Raw genomic sequence first — 13933 nt, 5'->3', positions numbered from 1 at the left:
CAGCATCATCAACGAAAAAGTTATAGTCCTCAGAATAAAGCGATGCAAAAATAATTATTTTTTATATAAAATAGTTTTTATCGTATGAAAGCGCCAAAACATAAAAAAATGATATAAATGAGATATCGCTGTAATTGTTCTGACCCAAAGAATAAAACTGCTTTATCAATTTTACCACACGTGGAACAGTATAAGCACCCCCCCAAAAGAAATTCATGAATAGCTGGTTTTTGTTCATTCTACCTCACAAAAATCCGAATAAAAAGCGATCAAAAAATGTCACGTGCCTGAAAATGGTACCATTAAAAACGTCAACTCTTCCCGCAAAAAAACAAGACCTCACATGACTCTGTGGACCAAAATATGGAAAAATGATAGCTCTCAAAATGTGGAGATGCAAAAACTATTTTTTGCAATAAAAAGCGTCTTTTAGTGTGTGACAGCTGCCAATCATAAAAAGCCGCTAAAAAACCCGCTAAAAAGTAAATCAAACCCACCTTCATCACCCCCTTAGATAGGGAAAAATAATAACATTTTAAGAAATGTATTTATTTCCATTATCCCATTAGGGTTAGGGTTGGGGTTAAAGTTAGGGTAAGGGCTAAAGTTAGGGTTAGGGCTAAAGTTAGGGTTGGGGTTAGTGTTGGGGCTAAAGTTAGGGTTTGGATTACATTTACGGTTGGGATTAGGGTTGGGATTAGGGGCGTGGTTAGGGTTATGGTTGGGATTAGGGTTAGTGGTGTGTTTGGGTTAGAGTTTCAGTTAGAATTGGGGGGTTTCCACTGTTTAGGCACATTTGGGGCTCTCCAAACGCGACAGTTATAAACTGTTGTGAAACACTTGGGGGTGCAAAATGCTCACAACACATCTAGATAAGTTCCTTGGGGGTTCTAGTTTCCAATATGGGGTCACTTGTGGGGGGTTTCTACTGTTTAGGTACATCAGGGGCTCTGAAAATGCAACGTGACGCCTGCAGACCAATCCATCTATGTCTGCATTCCAAACGGCGCTCCTTCCCTTCCAAGCTCTGCCAGCGTACTCAGGACAAATTGGGCAACAACTTTTGAGGCCCAATTTCTCCTGTTACCCTTGGGAAAATACAAAACTGGGGGATAAAAAATAATTTTTTGGGAAAATTTTATTTTTTTTATATTCACGGCTCTGCGTTATAAACTGTAGTGAAACACTTGGAGGTCGCAACACATCTAGATAAGTTCCTTAGGGGGTCTTCTTTCCAAAATGGTGTCACTTGTGGGGGGTTTCAATGTTTAGGCACATTAGGGGCTCTCCAAACGTGACATGGCGTCCCAAATTGCACAATACCTTTTGGGGTCCAGTTTCTTCTGTTACCCTTGAGAAAATAAAACATTTGTGGCGAAAAGATCATTTCTGTGAAAAAGTATGATTTTTTTATTTTTACGGTTCTACATTATAAACTTCTGTGAAGCACTTGGTGGGTCAAAGTGCTCAACACACATCTAGATAAGTTCCTTAGGGGGTCTTCTTTCCAAAATTGTGTCACTTGTGGGAGGTTTCAATGTTTAGGCACATCAGGGGCTCTCCAAACGCGACATGGCGTCCCATCTCAATTCCAGTCAATTTTGCATTGAAAAGTCAAATGGCGCTCCTTCCCTTCCGAGCTCTGCCATGCGCCCAAACGGTGGCTTACCCCCACATATGGGGTATCAGCGTACTCAGGAGAAATTGCACAACATCTTTTGGGGTCCAATTTCTTCTGCTACTCTTGGGAAAATAAAAAAATGGGGGCAAAATATCATTTTTGTGAAAAAATATGATTTTTTATTTTTACGGCTCTGCATTATAAACTTCTGTGAAGCACTCGGTGGGTAAAAGTGCTCACCACACATCTAGATAAGTTTCTTATGGGTTCTAGTTTCCAAAATGGTGTCACTTGTGGGGGGTTTCAATGTTTAGGCACATCAGGGGCTCTCCAAACGCGACATGGCGTCCCAAATTGCACAATACCTTTTGGGGTCCAGTTTCTTCTGTTACCCTTGAGAAAATAAAACATTTGTGGCGAAAAGATCATTTCTGTGAAAAAGTATGATTTTTTATTTTTACGGTTCTACATTATAAACTTCTGTGAAGCACTTGGTGGGTCAAAGTGCTCAACACACATCTAGATAAGTTCCTAAGGGGGTCTGCTTTCCAAAATGGTGTCACTTGTGGGGGGTTTCAATGTTTAGGCACATCAGGAGCTCTCCAAACACGACATGGCGTCCCATCTCAATTCCAGTCAATTTTGCATTGAAAAGTCAAACGCCGCTCCTTCCCTTCTGAGCTCTGTCATGTGCCCAAACAGTGGTTTACCCCCACATATGGGGTATCAGCGTACTCAGGACAAATTGTACAACAACTTTTGGGGTCCAATTTCTCCTGTTACCCTTGGTAAAATAAAACAAATTGGAGCTGAATTAAAGTTTTTGCGAAAAAAAGTTAAATATTCATTTTTTTTTTAAACATTCCAAAAATTCCTGTGAAACACCTGAAGGGTTAATAAACTTCTTGAATGTGGTTTTGAGCACCTTGAGATGTGCAGTTTTTAGAATGGTGTCACACTTGGGTATTTTCTATCATATAGACCCCTCAAAGTGAAGTGACTTCAAATGTGATGTGGTCCCTAAAAAAAAATAGTGTTGTAAAAATGAGAAATTGCTGGTCAACTTTTAACCCTTATGACTCCCTAACAAAAAAAAATTTGGGTTCTAAAATTGTGCTGATGTAAAGTATACATGTGGAAAATGTTACTTATTAAGTATTTTGTGTGACCTATCTCTGTGACTTAAGAGCATAAAAATTCAAATTTGGAAGATTGCAAAATTTTCAAAATTTTCGCAAAATTTCCTTTTTTTCACAAATAAACGCAAGTAATATCGAGGAAATTTTACCACTATCATGAAGTACAATATGTCTCGAGAAAACAATGTCAGAATCATCAGGATCTGTTGAAGCGTTCCAGAGTTATAACCTCATAAAGGGACAGTGGTCAGAATTGTAAAAATTGGCCCGGTCATTAACGTGCAAACCACCCTTGGGGGTAAAAGGGTTAAGCCCTGTTTTCTGGGATAGGGACTTAATTGAACCTCTGATCTCTTATCTGACCATGTCCCTCAGGCTGGAAGCAAGGTCTGGGGTCTCCTCCGCTATCAAATGCTGAATGCAAGGTTTGCACAGCCTTCTTTTATGGCCATCTGGGAGTGGTACTCCGCACTTGGCACACTCCCTCTGCTTAGCTTTAGCGGAACATTTTCTGCCCTAATAAGGAGAGAGGGAACATAAGGAGAAACAGTATATCACCAAGTGAACTTTCACGTAGATCACTTACCCTTGACATGTAGTGAGTGGTACCGTAATCTGTGGGGGGGACTTTTTTAGCCGGTGATGCGACTTTACAGCTTGAGGACTTGTTTGGTCTGGATTTCTGACTGCTTTTAGCTCCACCAGCGCGACTACTGCCACTAGATCGTCACTGGGAGATTAGAACGTGAGGCTCCTCTGCGGGCTGAAGCTGCGGCCGCTGCTTTGGCAAATGCTGTGGTGCTCCCTGCTCCGGTGACTCCATTTTGAGAATGGGTCTAGAAGCATCTGACAGCCATCGCAGCCTCCTTAAATACCTGACCACCCCCAAGGTACGGCCATCTGGATAGGGGCCACCAGGTTCTCCAAGTGACCTGCGGTACTACGATGTTTGCTGGAGGGCCTCTCCTTCCCAAGACTGCGCCCCAGCCAAAAATGCGGGCCTCCTTATGGCCTGGTCGCATACTCCCGCCATCCATGGCCCCCGGTGCCCGGATCACATGCATCCGGACGCCCAGGGAGACGCCATCAGCACTCGAGGCTTGACCGTGCATGCCCGATCTCGTCATCAGGAACTGCCCTTTCCGGCCGCGGACAATAGGACACGACCTGACACAGCACCGAGCATACAGGACCTCGCCACTGCCAGGACAGACACGCACCACCGACCCTGTCGCCGGGACCCCGACCTGCCTCAGAATGCCCATTCCGCTTGGCAGAGCCTCAGAAGATGGGCCCACCCGCAGTTACACTTACTGGTACCTGCGCCGATGGACCACCATGAAGCCAGCACTTCCCCTGAAGGCTGCTTCCCTCTGCTGACGCCTACACCAGGAGTTCCCCTGCCATGTGGCGCATCCAGCACCCCGGACAGACCGAGGCAGGGGACCCCTGCTACCTGAACCGGCCTGCCAGGAATGGGTTATCTTCTTTTCTTCGACCTTCTTCATAAGGTACGTCTGAAGAGGTTCCCCTGTCAGGAACAGGAAACCAACTGATGCGGGAGAGAGGTGCCACCCTTTTATGTCTGTAAGTTTCCTGTCCCTGAAGGACGGATCCCCTCTCTCGTGGTGCTGTCATGGCGACTGAATAAAAACGGTAATTAGACCTACCGGTAATTGTATTTCCAGGAATCCATCCTTACAGCACCATGGAGGACGTTCTTATCCATAGTGGGACAGGAAACCACGAGAGTTTAAAAGGACCCTCCCACTACCACCCTTCAGTGATTTTCCAAAGTAACACGTCTGGATGGATGCAAAAAAGATTTTATTTGAACACACACAACTGCTATACAAATGTTACATCACATAAGTATGAAGTCTTCTTATAATAGGGAGGGAACTAAGAGTGCTGTCAAGATGAATTCCCGAAAATACAATTACCAGTAGGTCTAATTACCGTTTTCCAGGTCACCACCTGACAGCACCATGGAGAAGTACCAAAGGAGACTTGGTTCTAGGGTGGGACTACTGCCTGAAGCACCTTCCTCCCAAATGCTAAATGAGATGATACTACATCTAGTTTGTAATGTTTAGAAAAGGTACTGAGGCTAGACCAGGATGCAGCCCTACAGATCTGTTCTGCCCATGAAGCGGCTACGGCTCTAGATGAATGAGCTTTAAGACTGCCTGGGGGACTCTTTCCCTGTGCCTCATACGCTAGGCTAATTGTGGATCTAATCCATCTCGCAATAGTCAATTTTGATGCCTTTTTCCCCTTATTTGGACCCCTATAAAGGACGAACAAATTACTATCCGGTCTCCAGGCTCTGGTTGCCTCTAAATATTTGAGCACTGTCTCCCTAACATCCAAGTTATGGAAGAAAACCTCTTTCTCTTTTTTAGGGACCTGACAAAACCAAGGAAGCACCACCTCCTGATTCATATTTGAATCTGAAATAACTTTAGGGAGAAAAGCTGGATCAAGCCTCAAGACTAGCCTATCCTCGAACACCTGTAAATAGGGGTTTTTAATGGACAGGGCCTGAAGTTCCCCTAGTCTCTTAGCGAACGTGATGGCTACTAAAAATGCAGTTTTGAGTGAGAAATTACCAATCTCTACATCCTCTGTTAGATCAAACGGTCATCTGCACAATTCATTAAGGACCAAATTAAGATCCCAAGGTGGAACAATTTTCCTTATTGAGGGTCTTAACCTCTGAACCGCTCTGTAGAATCGACCTATCCAAGGGTGGGAAGCCAGGGAAGAATCATAGAATACACTGAGGGCTGCTATTTTAACCCTCAGGGTACTAGGTCTGAGACCTTTCTTAAACCCCTGATGTAAAAAGTCTAGTATTTTGGGGATGTCAGGATGGTCAGCATCAACTGTCGTGTCTCCACAAAAACTGCAGAATTTTCTCCATATTTTTAAATAAATCGCGGAGGTCACAGGCTTCCTACTTGCTTGAAGAATGGAAATAACCTCTTCTGAAAGGCCCTTTGCTTTTAGGATCTGGCGCTCAGGATCCAAGCTGCTAACTGCAGGTCCTCTGGGTTTTGGTGTAGAATCGGACCCTGAAGAAGTAAGTCTCTTCTTTCCGGAAGGAGAAAAGGTTCTTCTACCGACAGCTTCTTCAGCAAGGGGAACCAGCTCCTCTTGGGCCAGAAAGGAACCACAAGAATGACCCGAGCTCTGTCCTCGTATATCTTTCTGAGCACCCTTGGGATTAGCGCGAGAGGAGGGAATACATACAACAGACCCCTGCTCCATGATTGTGAGAGAGCTTCTACTCCCGCTGGGTTTTCTCGAGGGTACAGAGAGTAAAATGTTCTGACCTTTGCATTCTGTCTGACCGCAAACAGGTCCACGTTCGGTGTTCCCCAGCGCTGGCACAACTCGGTGAAGACTTCGTTGTTTAATTCCCATTCCGTTGCTACTAATGTCTTCCTGCTCAGGAAATCTGCAATCTTGTTCTTTGTACCTTCCAGGTGTACAGACGAGATTGACAGAACAAATCTTTCTGCCCACCTGAAGATGAGATCTGCTAGATATTGCAACGTTGGATGTCTTGGACCCCCCTGATGACGAAGGAAAGCTACCGTCGTTGTGTTGTCTGATAGTATCTTTATGTGTTTGTTCTTTAGTAACACCTTTGCTGAAGAAAGGATTTTCCAAACTGCATACAGCTCTCTGTGATTTGAGGAGTTCCTGCTGTCTTCTGAACTCCACCGTCCCTGGTAATATCTTCCCTGGACGTGTCCACCCCATCCTTGCTGGCTTGTGTCCGTGGTTATTATGACTACTGGAGACTGAATCCACGAAACCCCTAGTTGGAGATTTCTGGGAATGGTCCACCACCGAAGAGAACATCTGACCTGATGGGATAGACGGAATTCTCTGTCCAGGGAGCTTTGTCTTCTGTCCCAAGAAGCGAGAACAGCCCACTGTAATTGCCGAGAATGAAACTGGCTCCAGTTGACACAGGGAATGCAAGCTGTCATTATACTGAGGATCTTCATTGCCTCTCTGATGGAGACCCGGCTTCTTGAGAACTGACAAATCTTCTTTATTAAAACGGATAGTTTCCCTTCTGGAAGAAAAGACTTTCTCACTCTTGAGTCTAGAATGATTCCTACAAATTTTATTTTGGATTTTGGAATTAGGTCTGACTTTGACCAGTTCACTACCCATCCCAATTTCTGCAGCGTGGAGACCACTGACTGACAGTCGATTCTGAGCTGACTCGAAGAATCTGCCACTATTAGGAAATCATCTAAATAAGGTGCTATTATGATGTCCTGCTTTCTCAAATAAGCCACTACCTCTACAATAAGCTTTGTGAAAATTCTGGGCACCGTAGCTAAGCTGAATGGGAGGCAAAGAAACTGATAGTGGAAGACCTTTCTATCCTTCTCCACCGCAAATCTGAGATATCTTTGATGATTTGGAAAAATTGGCACGTGGTAATATGCACTTTTTAAGTCTAAAGTGCACATTACCACGTCTTTCCCTAAGAGGGGAATTGTGGATCTTATGGATTCCATTTTGAATCTTTTGTACACTAGCCATTGGTTTAGGGGTCTGAGATTTATTATGGTTCTGGATTCCCCCAAAGGCTTTCTTATAGAGAAGATCCCTGAGTAATGACCTGTTCCTACCTCGTGGGGAGGTACTGGAGATATTGCTGCTACCTGTAGGAGGTCCTGAATGTCTCGCCACATAGGAGAGTCTGAACAGAGATGGACGTTGGACACAAAAAATCTTTCTGGGGTAGGGCGACAAATTCCATTCTGTACCCCTGGGAGATAACCTGGAGTACCCAAGGACTTCTGGAAATTTTTTCCCACTCTACCTGAAATTTTGATAGCCGCCCCGCTACTCTGATGGCGTAATTTTCTCCAGAACCCAGACCTTAAGGTTGAGGGACCCGAATCTCTATTTCTGTTCCTACTCGCTCCCACTTTGGAATAGCTCCACCTCCCCTGCTTCCCCTTTCCCCTATAGTCTGAACTCTGACTATAATAGGGTCTGCGAAATCGCTGATACTTTTTACGTTTTTCTTCTGGAACCCCCTTCTTTTCATCTGAGGCTTTTTCCAGAATATCATCAAGGATGTGGCCAAAGACTCTACCTCCTAGGAAAGGGATAGAGCACAGCTTATTTTTAGACTGAACATCTCCAGACCAACTCTTTAGCCAGATAGCTCTTCTGGCTGCATTGGATAAAGACTGGCCTCTAGCTGTAAATCTAACAGATTCTGCCGTAGCATCTGCTAGAAAACTATTTGCCATCTTTAGCAGAGGAATAGATTTCAGAAATAGATTTCAGAATAGACTCTCTTGGGGTTCTAGCTGACAATTGCTTTTTCAAATAGTCTACCCACAAGTGCATAGCCCGTGCTACAGATGTAGCAGCTATGTTTGTACGGACGACCGCCGCTGAGCTTTTCCAGGCTCTTTTCAAGAGCCCATCTGCTATGCGGTCCATAGGCTCCTTTAGGTTAGAGGAGTCCTCAAAAGGAATGGCGGTTCTTTTAGACACTTTTGCAAGAAGAATGTCAATTTAAGGAACATCCTCCCAGTCCTTGATCTTCTCATGATCAAATGGGAGACGAAGTCTGAAGTCTCTAGGAATCGAAAGTCTCTTTTCTGCCTCTTCCCATTCCTCTAAAATCATAGAACGAATATGACAGTTCACAGGAAAGACTTTTGAAGTTTGGGAACGTGGTCCCCCAAACATCTCATCCTGAACTGATGGAGTGGATACGGGCTCCTCAATTTGCATAGTCTGTCTTATTGCCTCCAGGAGCTCGTCTATGTCGGCGGATGAAAACAGATACCTCTTCCCTTTCTCTGGAAGATCTCTGCCTAATTCTTCATCCTCCAGATCTGAACCTGAAAAGCTGTCCTCAGATGATAGATCCGACTCCCTCTGTCTTTTTCTGGATCCCAGGAGATCCTGGGAATCTGCCTGTATAGGCTGGGGAAGTACCAAACCAGATATCGAAGCCTGCACCTCTTCTCTGACAATAGCCCTATTTGTCATGAGTGAAGACTGTTCCTCCCCCACAATTCGGCTGGTGCATGTCTCACAGGGGGATTTCTGCAAGGAGTCCTTAAGCCTTACAGCACAAATGGGGTATTTTTTATATTTTCCGGACTTCTTACTTTTATCCAACGTGGAGGAAAGCCCCTAAAATACATAAGAATAGATGCCTCATGGAGCTGCATCCTTACTGCAATACTGAGAGGGAACCCACGACTATGGACTTGCATGTGCCTGGCTCTCCACAATCTCAGGCTTAGCACTGTCCTCCATACTGCTCCTCTAAGCCAGGACAGGATAGCAGGACATGTATTTACCTTATATATCTTGGTGCCATCTGGCGGAGTCCCTCCGCCGCCATTACGACCTGCCCCGGACCCTCTGAAGCTCCACCGAGTAGGAGGGGAAGACGCTGCCTCATGCTGCCGGCCGCGACGAGCGCCGGCCGCAACCCGGAAGCGAGCACACGCGTGCCATCTCCCGGATACTACCAACACACGTTGCTCCGGAGCGCATCCTCCTAGATGACCTGCGGCACCTCCACTCCCGGATCCTCTTGCAAAACGTGCGACCCTGCAGAGGCGTCCCCGGCTCAGGTACATCTGGGGCTTCGTCCAGGGTCGAAAGCCCCCACCAGGGGGAAGCAACCCCACCACCAGGAGCAGCGCTGCACTGGTGCCGCTGAGGGACCCAATTAGTAGGGTGTCAGCAGATTCTTGGGGTGGGAAGGAAGAGGCCGAGCCCCCCCGATCCTCACCTCTTCCCGGGACAGACGAATCTCTCGTCGTTCCTATCCACAGTGGGACAGGAAAAACACTGAAGGGTGGGAGGGTCCTTTTAAACTCTCGTGGTTTCCTGTCCCAATATGGATAAGAAGGACGTCCTCCATGGTGCTGTCAGGTGGTGACATGGAAATAGTTTTTGCATCACATTTTGAGAGTTATAATTTTTCTATATATTGGTCCACAGAGTCATGTGAGATCTTTTTTTGGGGGGAGACGAGTTGCCGTTTTTATTGGTACCATTTTCGGGCACATGACATTCTTTGATCGCTTTTTATTCAGATTTTTGTTAGGCAGAATAAACAAAACAAAGTAATTCATGAATTTCTTTTGGGGGGGCGTTTATACCGTTCGGTGTTTGGTAAAATTGATAAAGCAGTTTTATTCTTCGGGTTAGTACGATTACAGCGATACCTCATTTATATCATTTTTTCATAACGCTTTTATACAATAAAAACTATTTTAAATAAAAAATAATTGTTTTTTAGTGATGAGCGAGTGTTCTCGTTGCTCTGATTTCCCGAGCACGTTCGGGTGGTCTCCTGAGTATTTATGACTGCTCGGAGATTTCGTTTTCCTCTCAGCAGCTGCATGATTTGCGACTGTTAGACAATGGGGAAGGTGCAGCTGTGCTGGGGGACAAAATGGCTAGAAGGTTGGAGGAGTGTTTAAACTAGGGAATGAGGGGAGGAAATTCATTTTATAGGAGGGGAAGATAGTGCAGATAGAGACCTGGGCACAAATAAGGAAGTGGTGGGTGGCGGTGGCCTGGGGGGTGGGGTTAGAACAGTTAATAATTTAAGAAAGAATACCGGTACAGAGAGATACATAAAGTGTATGTATACTAATGCCAGAAGCCTCGCCAACAAAATGGACGAATTAGAATTAATGTTGTTGGAGCATAATTATGACATATTGGGGATATCTGAGACATGGCTGGATGAGAGCTATGACTGGGCTGTTAACTTGCAGGGTTATAGTCTGTTCAGAAATGACCGAACGGATAAGCGAGGGGGAGGTGTGTGTCTATATGTAAAATCATCCTTAAAACCCATCCTGCGTGATAATTGTTAACTGGTTGGCGCGGGTGTGGGGGGTGTGGCCCCACTGGACCACAGACCAAACTTCCCTGGAAGGGGCGTAACTAAGTAGCTTCCTAGGTGTTCGCTGGAGCCTCTGATGGTGAGGTCAGACTTGTGCAATAGGAAGCTACCAGGTACCACTCCAGGGTGGTGTCTGGCTGTGGCTGCTGATCCCACCGGGGAACGGAACATAGACAGGCGAGCGGGCACGGCTGGCACTCAGGCAGACAGGCGGGAACGGCTGGGACACAGGCAGGCAGACGGGTACAACAGAGACACTGGCAGGCAGGCGGGCACGGCTGGCTCTCTGGTAGGCAGGCAGGTACGGCTGGCTCTCTGGCAGGACAGGCGGGCGAGACTGGAACACTGGAAGAACCGGTAGGGACCGATCTGCAGGCAGGCATGTAAAACAAGTAAGAACCTGTTCAGACAGGAGGACTTAAGAATAGGTAGAGAAAGACCACAAGAGCGAATGCAGAGCGAAAGCACAGGAGCTAGAGCCAAGAACAGAAACGCAGGAGGCGGAGCCAAGAGATGGAGGCGGAGCCAAGTGCAGAAACGCAGGACGCGGAGCCAAGAGCAAGAGAAGTAGAACCGCAAGGAGCGGAGCCAAGTAGAACCACAAGGAGCGGAGCCAGGTAGAGTAAAGCAAGACACAGAGGGCAGAGCAGGGCAAAGCAAGACACAGAGTATGCACAGCAGAGAAAGGAAACCAAGGCAGGGATATAAACGGACATAGGAGCAAGACTAGGCTAAGACAAAGTCAGGAACCGGACAAGACACAAAGACATGGACACAAGCAAGGGTACGACGCCCCTCTGGGTGGCAGACATAGGCCAGGGTACAAAGCCCCGCTGGGTGGCTACACAAGGACATAGACCAGGGTACTAAGCCCCTCTGGGTGGCTACACAGGACACAGAGTAAGCGAGACAGGGCCTGGCACCTCAGCAGCTAAGAACTGACTGAGGGAGTAAGTTGCACAGGCCCCCACCAATGGGTGGGGATGTCTTAAATACAGGAAGCCTCGTGGCGATTGGCCAGGGACACCTTAGCAAGGTGCACACAGTCTCTATAAGAAACAGGAGTTGCCGGCGCCGCCCCCCTATGCACACAGACAGAGCATGCACAGAGCAAACAGCAGACATGAGGCACACAGCATGGAGCTGGAAGCAGAGAGAAGTCACAACAAGGCCCAGAGAAGTGAGTTTGAGTGTAATGCAGGTGGGGGATGGGAGGCCATGCAGTGATGCCAGCAGAGTTGTTACAATAATATAGGTGAATCTAATGAAAATGTAGAGTCCCTGTGGGTGGAGATAAGGGGAGGGGGGGAAATAATAAATTACTGATAGGGGTTTGTTATAAGTCTCCAAAAATAATGGAAGCAACGGAGAATATCCTCATAAAGCAAATAGATGAAGCTGCGACTCAAGGAGAAGTCATTATTATGGGGGACTTCAACTACCCTGAAATAGATTGGGGAACAGAAACCTGCAGTTCCAGCAAAGGCAATCGGTTTTTGACAACTATGAGAGACAATTATCTTTCACAACTGGTTCAGGACCCAACAAGAAGGGGGGCACTGCTAGACCTAATATTAACCAACAGGCCAGACCGCATAGCAAATATAAGGGTTGGGGGTCACTTGGGGCATAGTGATCACAAAATAATAGGTTTTCATGTATCCTTTAATAAGATGTGTAGTAAGGGGGTTTACAAGGACATTAAACTTCAGGAAGGCAAATTTCCAACGGATGAGAGATGATCTTGGTGCAATTAACTTTGACGATATCCTGAGACATAAAAATACACAAAGAAAATGGGAGACGTTTATTAGCATCCTGGATAGGACCTGTGCACAGTATATACCATATTGGAATAAACATACTAGAAATAGGAGGAAACCAATATGGCTAAATAGAGCTGTAAGGGGCGCAATAAGGGACAAAAAGAAAGCATTTAGAGAATTAAAGGAAGTAGGTAGTGATGAGGCATTAAATAAATACAAAAAATTGAATAAATACTGTAAAAAGCAAATCAAGGCAGAAAAGATTAAGACAGAGACTCATTGCCAGGGAGAGTAAAAATAATCCCAAAATATTCTTTAACTACGTAAATAGTAAGAAACTAAAAAATGATAGTGTTGGCCCCCTTGAAAATAGTCTGGGGGAAATGGTGGATGAGGAAAAAGCCAATCTGCTAAATGACTTTTTTTCATCAGTTTTTACACAAGAAAATCCCATGGCAGACAATCGGTCAGTGATAAAAATTCCCCATTAAATTTCACCTGCTTAACCCAGCAGGAAGTATGGCGGCGTCTAAAAATCACTAAAATTGACAAATCTCCGGGCCCGGATGGGATACACCCCCGAGTACTGCAGGAATTAAGTACAGTCATTGATAGACCATTATTTTTCATCTATAAATACTTCATAATAACAGGGTCTGTACCACAGGACTGGCGTATAGCAAATGTGGTGCCAGTATTCAAAAAAGGGACAAAAACTGAACTCGGTAATTATAGGCCAGTAAGCTTAACCTCTACTGTGGGTAAAATCCTGGAGGGCATTCTAAGGGATGCTGTGCTGGAGTATCTGAAGAGGAATAACCTCATGACCCAGTATCAGCACGGGTTTACTAGGGACCGTTCATGTCAGACTAATTTAATCAGCTTCTATGAAGAGGTAAGTTCCAGACTGGACCAAGGGAACACAGTAGATGTAGTGTATATGGACTTTTCAAAAGCTTTTGATACGGTGCCACACAAAAGGTTGATACATAAAATGAGAATAATGAGGATAGAGGAAAATATGTGTAAGTGGGTTAAGAGCTGGCTCAGAGATAGGAAACAAAGGGTGGTTATTAATGGAGCACACTCGGACTGGGTCGCGGTTAGTAGTGGGGTACCACAGGGGTCAGTATTGGGCCCTCTTCTTTTTAACATATTTATTAATGACCTTGTAGGGGGCATTCAGAGTAGAATTTCAATATTTGCAGATGACACTAAACTCTGCAGGGTAATCAATACAGGGGAGGACAATTTTATATTATAGGATGATTTATGTAAACTAGAAGCTTGGGCTGATAAATGGCAAATGAGCTTTAATGGGGATAAATGGAAGGTCATGCACTTGGGTAGAAGTAATAAGATTTATGTGCTTAATTCTAAAACTCTGGGCAAAACCGTCAATGAAAAAGATCTGGGTGGATGACAAACTCACATTTAGTAGCCAGTGTCAGGCAGCTGCTACAAAGGCAAATAA

This window comes from Ranitomeya variabilis, chromosome 6 (genome assembly GCF_051348905.1).
Source record: "Ranitomeya variabilis isolate aRanVar5 chromosome 6, aRanVar5.hap1, whole genome shotgun sequence".
NCBI lineage: Eukaryota > Metazoa > Chordata > Amphibia > Anura > Dendrobatidae > Ranitomeya > Ranitomeya variabilis.
Note: the sequence above shows the minus strand (reverse complement) of the source record.